Here is a 21212-nt window from a genome sequence, read left to right as displayed (position 1 = left end):
ATTTGACATAATTATTTTTTGATCGGGTTATGCTAAGTAATCAATGATTTTTTTGAATAGCGTGAATAATGAGTTCTAAAATTGACCAAATTCAAATAAAGCACACTACACTTCAAATTACTCACCTAAATTTTAATATTAGAATAAATATTCGCACACTTAATAAATTAAACATTCGATATATCCATTATTCACATTATTTAATATTTTCATTGTCTACCTATACTTTTTTTTTTTTTCGATATGCACCTCAAGAATTAGAAATCGGAGGTTGTAGTTATACGTTACGGTATTATAATCAATTAGCTATCTTTAGTTAAAATATTTAAAAGATTTAGTGGTTTGAAATTCATATCTTAGCAGTATTAAAAATTACATATGATAACTAAAAATAAAAAATACTATGGTCTAAAATACAATATATTATACAATTATATTGGACATAATATTTAAATTTTACTAGGCCTTATTATGTTTGTTTGACCTATCGGATATACCAAACAACCATAAATTATGAATATTTTAAAATGATTATTGTATTTGTTTCAGGCATTTATCGAAAATCTTATAATTATTTCACATGTAAATAAAAAATCAGTCATTAAATTAATTATTTATATAAAATATATATAAAAATAAATTAAACAACACATATATAAATATATAATAATTAATTTCTAATGTATTCAAAAAAAATTTAAAGTCTTATATATATTACTCATTAGAATTCTTATAAGGACAAGAACATTACTTTTCAAAATTCAAATCATATAAATTTGCAAATTGCATATTGTCTCCATAAGTTATTCTATGTTCATGTCCATGAATGTATCATTATTGACGTTTTGGCTGGAAAAGCATGAAAATTAAGAGAACATCTATAATTAATTTTTTAATTTTGAAGGCTTCATCATTTTGCGATGCTTCGTAACACTTGCATCTTCAATATAGCTTTCTGCCTCTACAATTTTATTTATCATCGTAATTAGAATAATCAAATTCAAATGCCTAAATATGAGAATTTTATAACCGAAAAAAAAAATGAAAACAACAATTAATTTAAAATAGATACAGTAGTTCAATAAACGTAAAGTGGCAGAATATTTTCTATTGTATTTAATTGATGCATGCTAGGAATATTTTTGAAAGGGTAAATTATATTTTTTTATTTTAACATTTATAATTTTTTTAAATATCTTTAACATTTTATTTCATTTAATTTTGTTTCTAATGTTTTTAATTTATGTCAAAACTATCGCCGAAAATTTTTAATTTCATTCGTAATATTTTACATAAAATTATCATCCAGAGATATAATTTTAGCATAAAAAATATTATAAATAAAATTAAATACAACTAAATATTAAGAATAATTAAAAAAAACTACAAACATTAGAAGTAAAAAGTATACTTTACTATTAAAAAAAAGTTATATTCTTTTATAATAGCAACAATTAAACTTGGGTAAAAATCGTTTATTTAATACTTATTTTCAAACTATATGAAAACCTAATAAACCATGATAAAATCATAAAGAACTACATAGCAATTAAAACTTTGAAATATTAATGTCTCACATTGGTAGCCAACAAGTTGGGCATAGTGATTCATTATATTAGGCTAACAAAAAAATATAATTAAAATTTATTTTATTTAGTATTCATTAATTGTTATAATAATTAATGAATATTAAATAAGACAAATTTTAACTATTTTTTACTAATATTTTTTTATTGTCAAATATTTTTATTCATTTTATTAAGGTGGAAACTCAGGTGCAGTTCACTTAACGTGAAATTGATAACTAAAAGTTGTTAGATGATTTAACTGATTTGACTAAATTTTCATCTAACGGTTCTCAACTATCAACTTCACATGAAGTCGATTGTACCTAAATTTTCACCTTTTATTAATTAGTTGGTGGAGGAGGCCGCTGTGGAGGAGCGGCATTGATTTTATTCTTCTTGAGTCGCGGCTGAAGAGCCGGCTTTTTCGAAGCATGACCGCCGGGCCAAGGCTCCGAATGCTCCACCCAAGGACGACGAAGCTGAAACGGATCCTTACGCTTTCGAAACACGTGACTTTTCTTACCCGCAGAAGGATTATACCAATCTACATTCATCGTAGAGTTTTCTGAAATCATATATTCCAATGAATTTACATACAAAAATTGCATAAAAATAGTTAATTTAGGACCATGAAATTACATTACAAAATTTTTTAAGTGAATATGAAAAGATTATGTTATTTGAGATTTAGTTCGTTAACATTAAATAACTAAATTATATTTAACATACATAGTGTTTGATATATTTATCTTAATTTGCTAATTAAAACTATCATGAGTTATAAATTATTAAATTTTACTAATTATTAGTATTTCAAATTTTGCTCCTATACATACGCAATGAACCATAATTTAGAAGAATATACAAAGATATAAAGATGGAAATTGTATATAGTTTGGGTGACATTGAAGAAAGAAAGAGAAATTTCACCTTTAAATAGTTCATGCATTAGAACGTGGGAAAATAAGAGAAGAATAGAAAAACGAAAAAGAAAAAGAAAAGAAATATAGACCATGGAGTTAGCCATGTTATTAGAATAACTTAGTATATATAAAGATGAATGAGTATAGTGATTATTTGTAAAATAACTTAGTATATATAGTATATCTAAATCCACTAAGCTTTGATGGTATATAGGCCCGTTTGGATAGGTTGAAAAGTAACTTTTTTTTATTTTTAATTTATAAAAAATTATAGTATTAATATTTGGTATAAATTTTAAAATTAAATTATAGTTTTTTTTAAGTTATTCAAATAGTTATGAAGAAGTTTAAAAATTATTTTTTTATAATAAAATATTTATTATTATTTTTTTAATAAATATTTTTTAAACTAAAAAATCAAATACAAAATAATTTATTTATAAATTATTTTTAATATATAAGTATTTATTATTTAAGTTCTTTTTAAAAAAAATTAATTAAATTATTTATAACAATTAGAATAATAAATACAATCACAATTAATGTACAAGCTAAGATAAGAGTTTTATACTGAAACAAAATTTCATTTCATTTTTAATTCGAAATTGTCACTTGGCCGGTATATAGAGACAATACTCAAGGGTCAATTAATCTTACACACAAATAAAATTTTATTTTATATCATGAGAACTGAGAAGCGAACCAAACCGTATAGGAGATCACTTCGATAAAGATACTAAAAATATTTTTTTAAGACATTTATATGTGTTATAATATTATTGGACATCTTTAATAAAATGGTTAATAATTTATTTTTTAATAAATCAGAATAAAATCGGTTTATATTAAAGCAACAATAATAAACTCAATTATCTGTATTATAATTATTAAACCCGATTTGATCCGATCGATTTACGCAATCTAAACCGAATCATGTTTAAATTTTTGATAAAAAGACAAATATATCCCTGATTTTTGTTTAAAAAAAAACATGATCCAGTGGGTTATGTAAATTGGTCGGTTCAATCGAATCTGATAACAATTGAGTTTATTGTTATAGTTATAAAAAAATCAGTTTTACTCTAGTTTGTTAAGAAATTTAAAAATAACCGATTGATTAATACATCCAATAATAATGCGACATACACGTGTCTTTATAAAATGACGTTTTACGCGCCTTCATAGAAGTATCCCCATATTAGAAATCGAGATTACCTAAAATACACAATAGAAAAGTCTATGGGCCAGCAACTTTATTAAGTTCTGGTTAGCATGTAATCAGTAAAAAAAAGTGAGCCATTGGATGAAATCTCACACCAATCTCATACCATTAGATCATCATTGATGATTATATAATGGCTACAAATCACAAAAGTTATTGGCCTCCTAGTATTTCTCATATACAATTACAGGAGTTAATATTAAATTATTGTCACCAACATACACGTATCTCATTAGTAGAAGGATTAATATAGTTCACTATTATAGATAGAATTGACGAAATATATTAAATCAGGGTGATTATTAATTAATTAAGCACTAATGCTTATTTTACTTAAAAATGTTAAACTCTTCAATCAAATAAAACTTCAAGGAGGTACTTTTTTATTTTCTTTAAACAAACTAAAAAATGCAATATAGAAGGTTTGATGTAGTCATTTTATCCAAAAGCAGACAATCAATCAAATTTCTTTGGACAAAATGTTTAATTAAATTTATTATCTTATAGGTAAATATATATTTTACTTTTAGTCATTAACTTATTAGAACCCATATCCAAGCAGCTAAAATTTTGCGGCGGATAATGTTGGGTATCGAATTTATAGATTTTTTATTTTATAACTTTTTTAATTTATTTTTTATTTTTTTAATATGAGACTAATTTTATATATTTTCGGCACTTACAACATTAACATTATATGTCTCTAAAAAATTACGGTTGCTCTTTGAAATTTTATTATTAGAACGTAGTTAAATACTTATTAGATATTTATATATTATTGAATTCTTGAGTTTATAGTGGTTAATCACAATTTTATTGAATTGCTAGTTTGCTACTCAACTATTTTGAGATAAAAATTGTAGAAATAATTTATTTCAATAAATTTCACAAGATCGGCATAAATTAAGAATAAACAAAATGACTTAAATAACTCATTATTTAGTCAAGTAAACTCAAATAATTTATTTTAATTTTACATATAAAAGAAGATTATATATTTCATAAATAGAGATAAATAAAATATCATTGAAATATATCTCATAAAAGAAAAATAAATGTGCATTTGATTTGCATTTTTATTTTTATTTTTATTTTTATTATTTTCTATTTTTTGCATTTTTTTAAAAAAAGTGAAAACAAGAAATAAAAATAAAAAACAAAATTTTACTATTTTCACTTTTTTTACTACAAAATTTAAAAAATAAAAAATAATAAAAATTAAAAATAAAATACAAATCAAACGCATCTTAACACTTTTTTCACTATTACTTTTTCAAATGATATGATCACTAATAAGTGGATTAACCATAAACGATTAAAAACATAAGAACTATATATGTTGTGGTTGTGGATAAACAGGAGACCGAGGACGAGGACGAAGATGAGAATGAAAATGCTGAGAACCATGGCAAGGTGACTTCTTAGTTGGTTGAGGAGAGGAGGAAGATGACGAAAATTGGCCTATGGATCATATATATAAGCCGACGGCGAATAGTTATAATTAGCAGCGGGATAATAACCTATTGAATGAGTATGGAAATCAATTTTATGCTTAATAATAATAATAATAATAATAATAATAATAATAATAATAATAATATGGAAAGTGGAAACCATATACTTTGGTTATTGGTGATGAAATAAGGAAAGAGAAGACTCACCCTTTTTCAATTCATGTGTGAAGACATGTGAAGGTAAGAGAAGAACAAAAAGAACAACAAAGAAAACAAAAACCTTTGAGCTATCCATGTGATCACACTCAGATATATGCAATGCAAGTCCAGTTATATATATATATATATATATATATATGGCCATTATTGAAGGCCAAGAGTAAAGAATAATACATTAATACTATTAACTTTTAATATAATTGGAATCAACTTTTTTTTTTTAAATTAAAGAGTAATCTTCTTTTTTTTTTAATTTTTCTTTTTCTGTCTCTTTTATTTAATTTTTTTTATTTATTCTATCTCTCTAATATATTATTATCAATAATTAATTATAAATTTAACAATTAAAATGTGCAACATGATATTATCTAATTATAATTAAAATTAAATTAAAATTAAAATATAATTATATTATACTATATTACTAATTTAATAATCAAAATATGTCATATGACACTCTCTTATTATAATTAAGAAAAAATATTTTTCTCAAAAATTAATAAATTTCCTTCCTACATCCTCTTATCTACTTCTCTTCCCTTATATTTTTCTCTTTTTTCTATTTCAATCTCTATTTCTCTCAACCTTTTTGTTCTAAAAAAAATAAAATAAAATAATCTAATTTAAATAAATTCATAAAATTATAAAGAATGTATTCAATTTATAATTAATTATTTCGTAATATTATTCGCATAAAAAATATTATTATTATATGTATATTTTTTTAATTTTTTATTGAGTTTTAAGTTTTCGCCGTTTATTTTTCTAATCTATATTTTTAGTTTTCATTCTTTAAATATTTAATTAATATACTTTGGAGAGAATATTAATATTATGATCAATGATTAAAATTAATATTCAATTATTTTAAAAAATTGATTTTGAATTAATTTTATAATTATCAATATAAATTTTTTTATACTAATGTCTAATTATATTTTTATATAAATAAAGAGAAAAAATATTATTTTTAAATAACAAACATGAAAAATAATTATTTTTATTTGTACAATCGATTTAACACCTAATCAAATATAAAAGTATACACATTAAATTCTTTTAAATTTTAATTAATGAATGTTAAAATTAATTATTAATAAAAAATTAAACTCTTTCACATGAAAATAAAAACTAAAAACTTTATTATTTAATTTTTTTTATCTATAAAAATTATGATCTTTTTATTAGTCAACGAAAATTTTTGTCCCTTACAACCTTTTTATAAAAGTAGTTTGATTTTATAAAATATTTTTGTATCATAATCTATAATGTTAGAACAAAATAACGTGTTATTATGGATAAAATACTAATTTATTATTAATTTTACATCAACAATCAATCATATATATTATTATATTAGCAAAAGTAACTCATCTTTAAATTTACTATTCAAAAACTCATATAAACACATATCAATTTAATTGCATGACTATTAAAGTTAAGCTCTATGATTACGAGGGACAAAGCTTAGAATAATTTTTTTAAAAAGGTCGATATAAAAAAATAACTTTAAAAGGAGAAAAAATAAAATTTGAAGGAACTAATATAAAAATTAAAAGATTATATATACATAAAAAAATTTTGAACGGGGTCATTGCCCCTTAAAATATACGAGATTCCGTTCCTTAACGATGACGATGACGATGATTGCTGTCCTTGGTAGTAGGGGTGAGCATGGGTAGCGAATACCTGATTACCCATTCGAACTTGAACCGAATTAATTAAATTGGTTCTAAAATTAATGGGTAATCGGGTCCAATTCGAACCAAACCGATGGTCTTTGTTAGTAATTGGTTCGAATATCGGTTCTGAGGGTGCAGAACCCGAACCAACCCGTAAACCCGAGCATATATTAATTAAATTATATATATATATATATATATATGACTTTTTCATTAGACAAAGATTATTCACTATTAATATGTTTGGATGTTAATAAGTTTGTTTTTAATGTATTTGGTATTTAACATGTTTGGATTATTTCTATTGATATTACATGTTTATTGTACTTGTTGAATTTTTAAAATAAAAATTTGGTTTTTTTGTATGAATTTCAAAGTTATCGGGTACCCAATTACCCAAACCGAAGTAATCCGTTTTTAATCGATTTGGTTTGGTTTGGGTACATGTACAAAAAAAAAATAAATCCAAACCAAATCGAACTAATTATATTTTGATCGGTTTGATTTTAATTTTACTATAAACCCGAACCAAACCGATCCGTGCTCACCCCTACTTGGTCGAATGAAAAATTAGAAGTTTTGTTTAGGTTGTTAAATATATCCAAAAGCTGCTCGTTCAAAACTAAATAATTATTTTAAAAACAAGTTTGAATTGCATCATAAGATCAAAGCATTTCGTTCTAGGCTATACGGTATATGAAGTTGTAAAACAAGTTTTTAACTCAACATTTAACAAGTTTGCGTTTACATACGATATAGTATAGTAGCCGCCGAAATTAAATGTCAATACTTATTAATCGAGTCAAGAGGGATATTGTGCCATCACGCTCGTTCTAAACATGTTAAGCTTTGTACGAGTAAACAAAGTGTTACCGAGATACATATTGGAACGATGGAGAAAAAACGTAATGAAGAGAAGACACACACATTAAGAGCAGCCACGACGAGCTTCTGTTGGAGTCAAGAAATAAGAAATTTGACGAATTGATGTTTCGTTCGTAGAATATATATGTGAATTTGCATCATAATTCAAGAAACAAACTTACTCGTAAATTTTTCGCTAATCAATCGCTTTTCTTAAGTTTGGATATTTTGTAACTGCTTCTTAATTTTGTCGTTAGTGTGTCGCTAATTTCTCATAAATTAATGACGAATTAGTAACAAAAAATATTTTTCACAAAAATTTATTGTTAATTTATCAACAATTATACCGAGATAAAAATAATACTATTTTCAAACTATAAAAACTTAATAAAACATAATAAAATCTTAAACAACTACATAGTAATTAAAACTTTGAAATATTAATGTCTTACATTGGTAGCCAACAAATTGGGCATAGTGATTCATTTTACCGTAATGTTATGTTAACAAAAAAATAGTCAAAATTTATTTTATTTAATATTCATTAATTATTATAATAATTAATAAATATTAAATAAGATAAATTTTAATTATTTTTTATTAATACTTTTTTATTATTAAATAATTCCGTTCATTTTATTAATTAGTTGGCGGAGGAGGCCGTCGCTTATTTTTCTTGGGTCGCGGTTGAAGAGCCGGTTTTTTCGAAGCATGACCAGGCCAAGAATCGAAATGGTCCGCCCAAGAATGAGGATGATGAAACCGACCCGTCCGATTTCGAATCACGTGACTTCTCTTACCTGTGGAAGGATTATTATACCAATCTACATTATTCATCATAGTGTTTTCTGAAATCATATATCTAGTGAATTTCATACAAAAATTGCATAAAAATAGTTAATTTAGGACCATGAAATTACATTATAAGATTTTTTAAGTGAGTATGAAAAGACTATATCATTTGAGTTATACCTTGTAAATATTAAATAACTAACTTATATCTAACATACATAGTGTTTGATATATTTATCTTAATTTGCTAATTAAAACTATCATGAGTTATAAATTATTAAATTTTACTAATAATTAGTATTTCAAATTTTGCTCCTATACATATGCAATGAACCATAATTTAGAAAGGGTAATCTCTTTATAGTGCCACCAGTCCACCATAGTAATTACAAGAGGTTGATAGATCACTATAGTTGTATTTTTTTGTAATCTCTTAATGTTTCTTTTTTGCACAATAAAAAAAATAAATTAAAAATATAGAATTTAAATTTTAAATTAGGTTAACTATTATTCTATAGATATAATTTTACTAAATTATTAATTAAATTTTTATGTCTAGTCTAAATTAAAAAAATTTAGTCAAATTGTTATATAAAATAAAAATTTTCAAAATTATATTGTCTTACCTGATATAAAACCGTCATTGTAATGAAATGCAAGTGAGTGAGTATGGTGATCCATTTTAGTTGGTGGAGGGTGTGGTGGAGAAGAGGCGGGGTTGTGCTTATTTTTTGGCGAGCCAAAAAAACGATCAGGCCAAACATTAACTCGTTCCGACCACGAACGAAAATAATGAGAATCAGGAGGAAGAATCCTACCCGGACCAAGTGTTGGTCGCATCTTAAATCAAGTTCCGGAAGGATCATACCAATCAACATTTATCATAGAATTTTCTGAAATAATTTTCTCTAATGGATTACAAACAAAAATTACATAAAATCAAAATGCATATATTGTATGTGTTCAGATGAAAATATATTACCCAATGTAAATGCATTTTGTTATATGATTATCCAATATATAATTATATGATCTAAATAAAACTTTTAATTTATAATAAGATAAAAAAAAATAAAGTTCACTCTAAAATAAGAAGGCCTAAAATGACAATTTTTTTCACATGATAATCAGCAACAGTGGGTAATTAAAAAAAAATCAATTTTAAGATAATGAATTATAATTTTAAGGGATATGAAATAATTAGCATATAGCATATAGTGTTTAATATTTATCTTAATTTGCTGATTAAAACTATCAAGACTTAAAAGTTTACAAATAATTAAATTTTACATACAATTATAAATTTTGCTCCTATACGACAATAAAAAAGAAGATAAAAAGATGTAAGATGAGAACTATACATAGTTTGGGTAAAATTAAAGATATGGAAATATAAATCTCACCTTTAAATTGTTCATGTGTCAAAACGTGTGAAGATAAGAGAAAAACAGAAGAAAGAAGAAAAGAAATATAAACCATAGAATTTGCCATAATAAAAACCAATTAGAATAACAAATACAATCACAATGTACAAGCTAAGCTAAGAGTTTAATACTGAAACAAAATTTCATTTCATTTTTAATTCCAATTAAAATGGTTTGTCACTTGGCTGGTATATAGAAACAATACTCAAGGGTCAATTAATCTTACACACAAATAAAATTTTATCGTTATTTTATATCATGAGAACCGAGAAGTGAACCAAACGGTATTTAATTACAAATCGAGATTACGTATGCGATTTTGTTAGATAGGTAGTAATTTTTGTGAATAATGTGAACAATAAATTTTAGAATTAATCTAATAAAATAAAAAATTTCATCTCAAATTACTCTAAATCCTAATATTAGGATAATCATCTATACGTCTAGTAAATTGAATATTCAGCTATTATTAACTGTACATGACAAAATCGAATAAAAAAGAATAACTATTTAATTAAGAATCAACATAACTATTTATATATCTATTGAATTAAACATCTGACATATGTTACTAGTAGCTACTTAACTAGCCGCATAAATATTAAACTAATCATTTACATATCTAGTGAATTAAATATCTAACTTTTATCTATTATTAGTGATTACGTGTGAATGAGAGAAATTATCATTGGTGAATGACAATGGAGCATAACAAAACAATTAATCTAAGTGGGAGGTTAGTGTAGTATTGAGAGTATTTGATTTAATTGTAAATTCTTATTTTTTAAAATTTAAAATTTAAAATTAAATAATTAATTAATAATCTAATTTATAATCTTAATTTTTTTATTACATTATTCACGTTGTTTAATTTTTTTATTGTCTTTATACTTATTCTTATGTATAATATATAATTACAAGAGTTAATATTAAATTATTGTCACCAACACGTATCTTATTAGTAGAAGGATTAATCTAGTTCTCACTATTATAGATAGAATTGAAATATATTAAATCAGGGTGATTATTAATTAAGCACTGCTGTTTATTTTACTTAAAAATGTTAAACTCTTCAATCAAATAAAACTTCAAGGAGGTACTTTTTTATTTCCTTTAAACAAACAAAAAAAATACAATATAGAAGGTTTGATGTAGTCATTTTATCCAAAGAAAAATATTAAAATATCAGTAATTTTTGTGATTTATAATTATCAATTAATTATTATTAATATTTTTAATGGTATAAAATTATATCTAATAATATAAAATTACTCACTTTTCTTTTATTAGTCCAAATTTTAATAAAAATACTAAATTCCTAAACTTTTTCTTATCAAAAAACAGACACTTAACTAAATTTCTTTGGACAAAATGTTTAATTAAATTATATATATATATATATATATATTAATTACTTTTAGTCATTAACTAATTAGAACCCGTATCCAAGCCGCTAAAATTTTGCGGCAGATAATATAGGATTTTTTATTTTAATAAATAAAATAAATTTAATATTTATTGAAATAATTTTTTTAAATTATTATCGAAATTTATCATCCTTGTTTATCTTATTTATACTGTAAATAAAATAATTTTGTACGTATATGTAAACGAAATATATTGTATCGAGACAAATTTTTAGTATTTATAAAAGGATATATAATCCTAATCTTGGTATTCTCTATAAACATTTCATTTCTTTTTCTGTCCTGTTTTTCTCACAAAAGAAGGTAATAATGGCCAATAAACGAGCTGATCTCTACTCTCTACCATAAGACCCTGGCCTCATGCTGATCTCTGCTCTACTGCTGCAGTTCAACCAACCTAATACCAACCAAAAGAACAAAAGCAGTTCATCATTCAACATCTCATAAGAAGTTACAAATTGATAACTAAATACAGAAATAAACAGTTGTTACCTCGCCGCCATAAGATACATATAGATCCTTTTATCTGGTGGACACCACTGAAAAAATCTTTGGTATATTCAGGACATCAACAACGGAGCACACCCGGTGATGTCCGTGACCCCTCGGTGTGCCGTCGAGCACAGTGATTAATACGTCCAGGCCAGCACGGCTAGACAACGACCGGCACCGCCCAAAGCCCTCTAGAAGTGGGAGCCAACGCAGGTGGACCAAGTTGTTTGACTTGTCCGTTATCAGATAACCTCCGATCATTAACATAATGTAGCACCTCGCGTACTGTTGAAGAGTCTCTAGGTCGTCTGTAGGAGGCATTTGGCGGACACGGTTCCGTAGCCAAACGAGCTTCAGCGTGAAGGACTCCTTTCTCTGCCCCGCCTGCTGTGCAGCCACCGGAGGCTGGGCTCCCAGCAACCGCTCCACCAACTGCCACTTCTCCATGTGGTACCACCCAACGAAGTCACGGAGGCACCCCTAACTGGGTCCTCGTGTGCACGTAATCCTAGGTGATATGCCACGTCCTTCAAGGTGATAATGGCTTTACTCCACGGGAGATGAAACGTGTGGGTCTCTGGATGCCACCGCTTCACAAAGCCATTATCAGGGAATTGTCGAAAGTGAAATCCCTGAGGGGAACTGTGTCACCGAATCCAGCATCAGCCAGATACGAAACGATGACGTCGGGTGGAGGAAGGGTATTACTCACTCATCGCAGCAGTAGAAGGCGAGGCCTCTGAAAAAAAAATATTCAAAACTAACAACAAATAATTTTTAAATCTTTTATTGGTTCTTTAATGCTTAACGAGCAACCTTGCTTTATCGCTGAATTTTTTAAATAGGCTTTTATAGTTTTTTTTAATTAAATTTTTACACTATTTTTTAGTTTTGTAATAAGATATTTTTAGTATAATAAATATTAAAGTTAGATCAATATTTCTTTCTAAAGTAAAGATATTTCTAATAATATCAAACATATTTACATCTTTAATTACATATTTTTGAGACAAATATTATTCTATTAATTTTCATACATTTGATATAAAAAAAACCTAATCATAAGATTATTGTAAACCCTGGTTAAATTAGTAGATAATTAGTCAATAAATTAATTTTTAATAAAGAAGATTAGAAATGTGAAAATTATATTAAATTAGGATAGAGCTCGTCGAAACGAGAATTTTGACACCAATTTCGAAGAAAACGGTCCAAAATTGAACCGAACGAGTCGAACCGGTTGAACCGAACCCGAACTGGGCCATCGGTTCAACCGGACCAACTCATTAAAAGAAGCCGAACTCCTTTCTCTCCCTCATTTGGATGCAGCAGCGTGAAACACTCCAGGGAGGGGAGAAAGCTTCCGTAACCTTACGATAAACTTCCGATCCCCGTAACTTCTCCGTCCGAGTTCCAATCGCCGCACCGTTTGCGGCCACGCATTCACCGCGTCGAGCTCTACATTTCTACCGGAACAATTTCATAGGTAACTCATTATTTTATACTCAGCCTTCATTTCCCCCAATTTTTGAATTTTAAGTGAGAATATTGAATTTCTTTGATTTCTGATGTTTTAGGATCCAATTAGCTTGAGAAAAACGTTCACTCTTGCTTATGTGAAGCTTGGGTAAGGTGAGGATACGATAATTTTATTTTAATTTCATTGAATTTGAGCTTTGAGTATTAAATTGGATATATATGTGTTATAAATGTGTATTAGGTTGTGAATAAATAATTGGAGCTTGAAATTGTGAATATTGGAACTTGGAGGAAGCTGATTAGTTGAATTTTGAAGGGGCTGCCTTGGTTTTAAATAATTTGCTTTGGTCGTTACGTGGAAATCGGCCAAGGTATGGTTTAGGTTTCTTGCATTTAATATATAATGTTCTGTGAAAACTTAGGCTAGATGACATAGGATAAGTTGGATTGCATGTGTATATTTAATATTTAGTATCCTGTTGATGAATATGGTTGGTTTGGTGCTTGAGGATTAATCGGTGATTTAGTGAATTATTGATTTTGAGGTATAATTATTGTGGAGGTTGTTGTGACAATGAGGTATTTTGTGTTATGAGCCTAGGATTTGTGAACTATGATTCTTAGTTGAATTTTGGTTGTTGGATTTGAATTTTGTATGAGTATAATTGTTGATCTGAGGTAGATTTATTGTAGTGATTGTTATGATGATAAGGAAGGGTATGTTGGATTAAACAGAACGCAGGTTTGGACCCGAAAAGAGTGGCAAAGTCCGAGTTTTAGAGGAGATGCTGCAGAAATTTTATAAAAAATTAGAGATTTTGTTTATATGATTATTTAAAAAGATTTAGATTCAAAAGTTATATGGTTTGATTTAGAGTTACTACGAAAATGAGCATGTTTTAAGTTTGATTCATTTAGAAAAGAATGAACTATGTTTTGAATAGGAACTATTGATGGACGGAATGGGAGGTGTGACAATGAAGGATTAGTATTGAACATAATTGACGTATAATGATGAATGAGATGCGATTGAGAATGATCTGGATGTTGATAAATTATAATTGAATTATTTATATGGCTTATGAATTTTAATAATCTGAGATACGAGATTCCCTGGATCAAGTGCCGTGGCTTGCCACCATGTGTACCAGGTTGAATACTCGATACTCTGTTGACCCTACGACGTAAGTGTGACCGGCCACTATATAAATTCCCGGGTATGTTACCCCCATTGAGCAATATTGATTATTTGAGATAAAGCTATGCATAAACTCTTGGGGATGCACGTCGGGGGGACAGTCTAAGTGCAATTCAGACTTGTCAGGTTGGCTGGATAACCGACAGATGAGCCTCATCAGCCATAGGACAGGCATGCATCATATGCATATTACTTGAATTACTTGCTTGTGCTTTAATTAGGTGTGTCTACATGTACTTGCCATGTTAAATGTGTATTTGTTACCTGCAGTATTTGTAACCTTCTTGTGCTTGTCTTTATCTGTTTATTTGTCTGTGAAAATGCATGATGGAGTTGGAGGTATGGAGGAATAACAATATGAGATTTAGAATTAAGATTAAGTTAAGTTAGGTATAGATGCTCATAGAAAACCACCTTTTATGGCTTCTGTTTAATACTTTAAGCTTTATAATCTGAGTGTCGGCGTTCTAGGATTGCCTTCGGCATTCCCAGGACCTTATATATTATGTGTGTGGCACCTTTACCATACTGAGAACCATTCCATACTATGTTGTTGTTTTTCAGATGCAGGTCGAGAGGCATCTCATTAGGCGTCTGGACCCTTGAAGCGGAGTGGTTACAGGGTTATTTTGTTATGCTATGATGTGTATATGTGTACTTGGTTTTCTCTCCGCATAACTTGTTCTTTTGATCCTCCTAGAGGTTTATGGAGAGGCAGGATTGTGTATATGTACTTTTGGGTTTTGAATATGTATGTATATATATATGTAAATATTCTCCGGCTAGTATTGACTTCGCAGGCTGAGTTAGGAGCTTGTTATTTTGTATCTTTGGCACTCTATTCCTACTTCTATTATCATATGTTTAACAGTTACGGTTTCCTTAGCACGCAAGTTAACCCGTTCTTTGAGCGTTGCGCTTTTATTTTGCGATTTTGTTTCCTCTTTTCTTTAAGGCTCCTAGCATATTATAATTCTTCTGCTATTATATGTACTCATTTTATTTTAGAGGTCGTAACACCACACCACCTCTGTTTTACGGCTTAAGCGTAAAGCTTAGTGTGGTAGGGTGTTACAATTATAAGAAGTATAATAACGACATTAAAAATGATAAATCTCTAGTTATAGATTTGACGAAACTATAATAAATAAAATAGAGTTCTAAAACTAGTAATTATTCAGTAACAACCTAATACAAGTGAAATAAAATAGAGTTTTAAATTTTTATCAGTGACCTATTCCTAACGTTACAAACTATAGTCTAGTTCTTCACGACAACCCTAACCATGGATACATACAAAAAAATATCTATATGAAATTGCACAAAATACAACACAACAGAATTAACATTAAAGTCGGCTGCCCCCGACGTAATGTGAAGTCTCATTCAACCTGTTGATGTCTCCATCGTTTGCCGCTGCGGGCGCCATCGCAGTTTTTGTCGATAATATAGTTAGAAAGGGATAAAACAGACGAGAAAGTGGTTGAAATGTTCAAATTAGAGTCCGGTCTAAGACTTTAAACGACATCTATTTAAAGACGCTTTTTAGCCTTATCTCGTTTACAGTATAAACGAGATAAGCAAAGGTGATGGATTTTGATAATAAATTTTAAAAATACTTATTTCATTAATTATTGAATTTATTTTATTTATTAAAATAAAAACCTCGGATAATATTAGATATCAAATTTATAGATATCTTATTTTATAAATTTTTTAATTTTTTATATTTTTATATAAAGTTAATTTTATGTACTTCTTACGCTTACAATATTTATACTATATGTCTCTAAAAAATTACGGTTAGATACTCTTTTTATTGTGGTATACGAAGCTTTATTATTAGTACGTAGTTAAATACTTATTAGTATTTATATATTATTGAATATATTAGTGAATTCTTGAGTTTATAATGGTTAATCACAATTTTATTGAATTTATAGTTTGCTACTCAACTATTTTGAATTAACATGAAAGTCGGTTGTCTCGACGTAATGTGAAGTTTCGTTTAATCTGTTGATGTTTTTATTGTTTTCCGTTGCGCGCGCCATAGCAGTTTTTGTCGATAATATAGTTAGAAAGGAATAAAATAGACGAGAAAGTGGTTGAAAAGTTCAAATTAGAGTCCGATCTAAGGCTTTAAACAACATCTATTTAAAGACGCTTTCTAACCTTATTTCGTTTACAGTATAAATGAAATAAGCAAAGTGGTGGATTTTGATAATAATTTTTAAAAATACTTATTTCATTGATTATTGAATTTATTTTATTTATTAAAATAAAAACCCCGGATAATATTAGATATCAAATTTATAGATATCTTATTTTATAAATTTTTTAATTTTTAATTTTTTATATAAAATTAATTTTATGTACTTCTTACACTTACAATATTTATACTACATGTCTCTAAAAAATTACGGTTAAATGCTCTTTTTATTGTGGTATACGAAGCTTTATTATTAGTACGTAGTTAAATACTTATTAGATATTTATATATTATTGAATATATTAGTGAATTCTTGAGTTTATAGCGGTTAATCACAATTTTATTGAATTTCTAGTTTGCTACTCAACTATTTTGAGACAAAAATTGTAGAAATAATTCATTTCAATAAATATCACAAGATCGGTATAAATTAAAGATAAACAAAATGACTCAAATAACTCATTTTAGTCAAGTGTAAACTCAAATAATTTATTTTTATTTTACATAAAAGAAAATTATATATTTCATAAATAGAAATCAATAAAATATCATTTAGATATCTCTCATAAAAAAATAAAAATACGTTTAGTTTGTGTTTTTATTTTCTGTTTTTTTTATTATTTTTTATTTTTTAAATTTTGTAAAAGAAAAAATGAAAACAAGCTAAGAGAAAAACACATGAAATAAAATTTTATTGTTTTTATTTTTTTTCACAAATAAAAATAAAAAATATTAAAAATAAAAACAAAAGATGAAAATACAAATTAAATGCACTCTAACATTTTTTTTACTTTTTCAAACTAATAAGTAAATTGTAAATGATCAAGAACTTAAGAAAAATATATATTGTGGTTGTGAATGAACAAAAGATCAAAGACGACGATGATGAGGATGAGGATGAAGATACTGAGAACTATGGCGAGGTGGCTTCTTGGTTGGTCGAAGAAGAGGAAGAGAAAGAAGATGACGAAAACTAGCCCATGGATCATATAAATAAGCCGGCAGCGGATTGTTATAATTAGCGGCGGAATAATAACCTATTGAACCAACGACAGATTGTTATAATTAGCAGCAGAATAAAAACCTATTGAACCGGTATTATAAAAAAGTCTCTTTCAATTTCATATAACATAAAAGATCATAATATAATGATGAGTTGTTTATTCTAAATTATAGAGATATTGATCAACTGAATCACTTGTTAAATCTTCCAACTCATCATCATCCTGAGCCTTCAACATATGATGGGTATAGGAAAATTTTTTTTTTATACAAATGGAATGCAAATTCAGTTTGTTTGATGATTGCATTTGTCTTTAAAATTTTTTAATTAAAGATTAAAAATATATATTTTATCACTTTAAAATGGTAATTTTTTGCACTAATAATTACAATTAATGGGTATGGAAATCAATTTTATGCTTCATAATAATAATAATAATAATAATAATAATAATAATAATAATAATAATAGATAAGAAAAAAGAATGTAGAAAGATAATAATAATATGGAAAGTGGAAAGCATATACTTTGGGTGATGAAATAAGGAAAGAGAAGACTCACCCTTGATCAATTCATGTGTGAAGACATGTGAAGGTAAGACAAGAAGAAAAAAACAACAAAGGAAACAAAAACCTTCCAGGTATCCATATGTTATCACACTCAGATAAATTTATAAGTAATTATTCTGTAATATTATTCACATAAAAAATATTATTATTATTATATATATATTTATTTAGTTTTTTATTGAATTTTAAGTTTTTATCGTTTATTTTTTTAATCTATATTTTTACTTCTCTTTCTTTAAATATTTAATTCATATAATTTGGAGAGAATATAAATGTTGTGAATTGTGGTCAATAATTAAAATCAATATTCAATTATTTAAAACAATTGATTTTGAATTAATTTTATAACTATCAATATAAATTTTTTTATACTAATATTTAATTATATTTTTATATAAATAAAAAAAAATATTATTTTTAAATAACAAATATAAAAATTAATTATTTTTATTTGTGCAACAAATACCTAATCAAATATAAAGTATACATATAGTTTGGGTAAAATTAAAGATATGGAAACATAAATCTCACCTTTAAATTGTTCATGTGTCAAAACGTGTGAAGATAACTAGATAAGAGAAAAACAGAAGAAAGAATAAATAAAGAAATATAAACCATAGAATTAGCCATAATAAAAACCAATTAGAATAAAAAATAGGTTTAATTACTTTGTAGGTCCTATAATTTTACCGAATTTTTAATTAGGTCTTTATACTTTTTTTTTTCAATGGAGTCCCTATACATTAATTTTTTTTTTCAATTTAATCCCTGCCGTGACAAAATCGTTTAAGATAACGGAATATTTTATTAAAAAATTGAATATTCTCATAGTTAAATTAGAATAATTAATTAACCACACCTCTTTTTTTCTAAAATACCAAAACTAACCCTGGATATTTTGTCCAAAGTGAGAGAACCTACCCAACCCTAACTTGTTCTCTGAAGTTCTTGTTTGGTGGCGTTTCTCCTCCGTTTGTTGGTGTCGTCGTCCATCTGCATCGTCGTTCGTGGCGGCGTGAGCATTCGTTGGTTGGTGGTCCTCTGTCGCTTCTGGTCTGCTCTACGGTGTCCATCTGTCTGTTCCACGTAGTTTGTCTGTGGGTTCTGTCATGTTCCCTCACCGTGCCTCGCCGTTTCCTCTTCGTATCCTTCACTCTCCAACTGTATTTGCCTTTCTTTTTTCTTTTTATTTTAAAATGGTATTTGTTTCCTCAGCTACTATGGACAGAGAGTCATTCGGGGTGGATATTGCTGACACAGAGAATGAGAGGTCAAATTGTAGCGATGAAGATGATTTGGAAGATCATTTTATTGATGATAATCTTAATCCAGAGGTTTTTCTGCCATTTCCTATTTCCAATGAAGGCACGTTCAATGTTCATCCCTCTCCTATCTTGCTTGGGTGTGTTCCGATTTCATTTAACTTTTTCCCACTTGATCTTGTATAGTTTTTCTTGGAAAAGATATTAATTATTGCAATTGTAGAGTACTTTTAATGGAATTTGAAACATGTTTTGATGCACTCTTAAATCGAAAGACTTTAAATATAAACAAAGTCAAAATAATACTTTTTTGTCTTTCATTACCTTTACAATTTTTTCAATATCTTTTGATATTCACAAATGATAGATAGGTACATTGTTTATGCTTCTGATGATATCAAACCAGAAGGTAAGAAGGGCAAATATGTATGGCTTAAGAAGAAGTATCATTCGGTAGATTTAGATGATGATGGTGATGGTGATAGTATTATTCAAATAGCTTTAGAAATTAACAATGTCCTTCAAGATAGCTAGACACATAGGTGATATCACTAATTCTAAATTATAGTTTGTATGCATGCTTGTTTTCTCTGTTTTAATGTTTTTTAAGTTTTTTAATTTATTCATGATTTTGTTTCAATGAAATAGGAAAGCAGCTTTGTCAGACAAAAAGAAAGATGTTGGAGATGTTAAAAATTTGAAAAAGAAAAAGAAGGAAAAAGAAATCAAATGTTCCCCTAATGGGCGTTCTATAAAATTAGATCAAACTGAGTAAGATAAGCCAAAAATTGATATGACCCTGGATATTTTTGCAGAAATTTTGTTAATTGATGAATTAATGTATGAAATGATTTTGTTGATTATGAATTTTGTTTATTATTGATTGTTGTTGCTGTGATGATGTTGATTATGAAATTGGATTTTCTTTTTCTCTCTTTTATCGTCCTTAATTTGTCGGGATTGTTTGTAAGAGTTCCTTCTTCTGGAAACTAAATTATAAATGAATAGGTGACTATTGATACTTTTTGACATGGTTTAATTCATGAATGTGTAGAAAAAATTTTGGACTGTTGTCTTATATATCTTGTCTTTTGTTGATACCTGAGAAAATATGTATTGTTTGTTTTAGCCTAAATATAAAAAAATTACTCTATCAATGGTTTTTGTTACCATATGTCATGTGGAAGTTCTTTCATTATGTTGATATGATCATATATGGTTGCATATATTTGCTTTTATATGTAATAAATTACTCTTGCAATTGTGTGATGATTAATCTTTTTGTTTTCAATTCAGACATTAGTTCGGTACTAATTACCTGTGGTAGTAATTGTTTTCAATAATGGAGGTTATACGGTGGTAACTGGAGAACCTCTAAAGAAAGTGGGAGGCTGCAATACAAGAACTGATTTTGGTGGAAAAGGA

General features: G+C 27.0%; 2 long non-coding RNA genes across 2 annotated transcripts; one reads left to right on the top strand and one right to left on the bottom strand.

Moving 5' to 3' along the window:
- Nucleotides 1-8428: 8428 nt before the first annotated feature.
- LOC130939883 (uncharacterized) lies at nt 8429-10212 on the bottom strand. The gene is made up of 3 exons (XR_009070217.1): nt 10128-10212; nt 9351-9617; nt 8429-8732 (listed from the first exon to the last, which is right to left on the bottom strand). It is a non-coding gene; the product is annotated as an uncharacterized LOC130939883 (long non-coding RNA).
- Nucleotides 10213-13394: 3182 nt separating this feature from the next.
- LOC130940260 (uncharacterized) lies at nt 13395-15573 on the top strand. Its single transcript, XR_009070257.1, has 4 exons — nt 13395-13553; nt 13645-13699; nt 13788-13917; nt 15309-15573. It is a non-coding gene; the product is annotated as an uncharacterized LOC130940260 (long non-coding RNA).
- Nucleotides 15574-21212: the final 5639 nt, after the last annotated feature.

Source organism: Arachis stenosperma, chromosome 7 (assembly GCF_014773155.1).
Source record: "Arachis stenosperma cultivar V10309 chromosome 7, arast.V10309.gnm1.PFL2, whole genome shotgun sequence".
In the NCBI taxonomy this organism is placed as follows: Eukaryota; Viridiplantae; Streptophyta; class Magnoliopsida; order Fabales; family Fabaceae; genus Arachis; species Arachis stenosperma.
The sequence above is the reverse complement of the archived record's forward strand: the minus strand, read 5'-3'. Positions and strand labels throughout refer to the sequence as shown.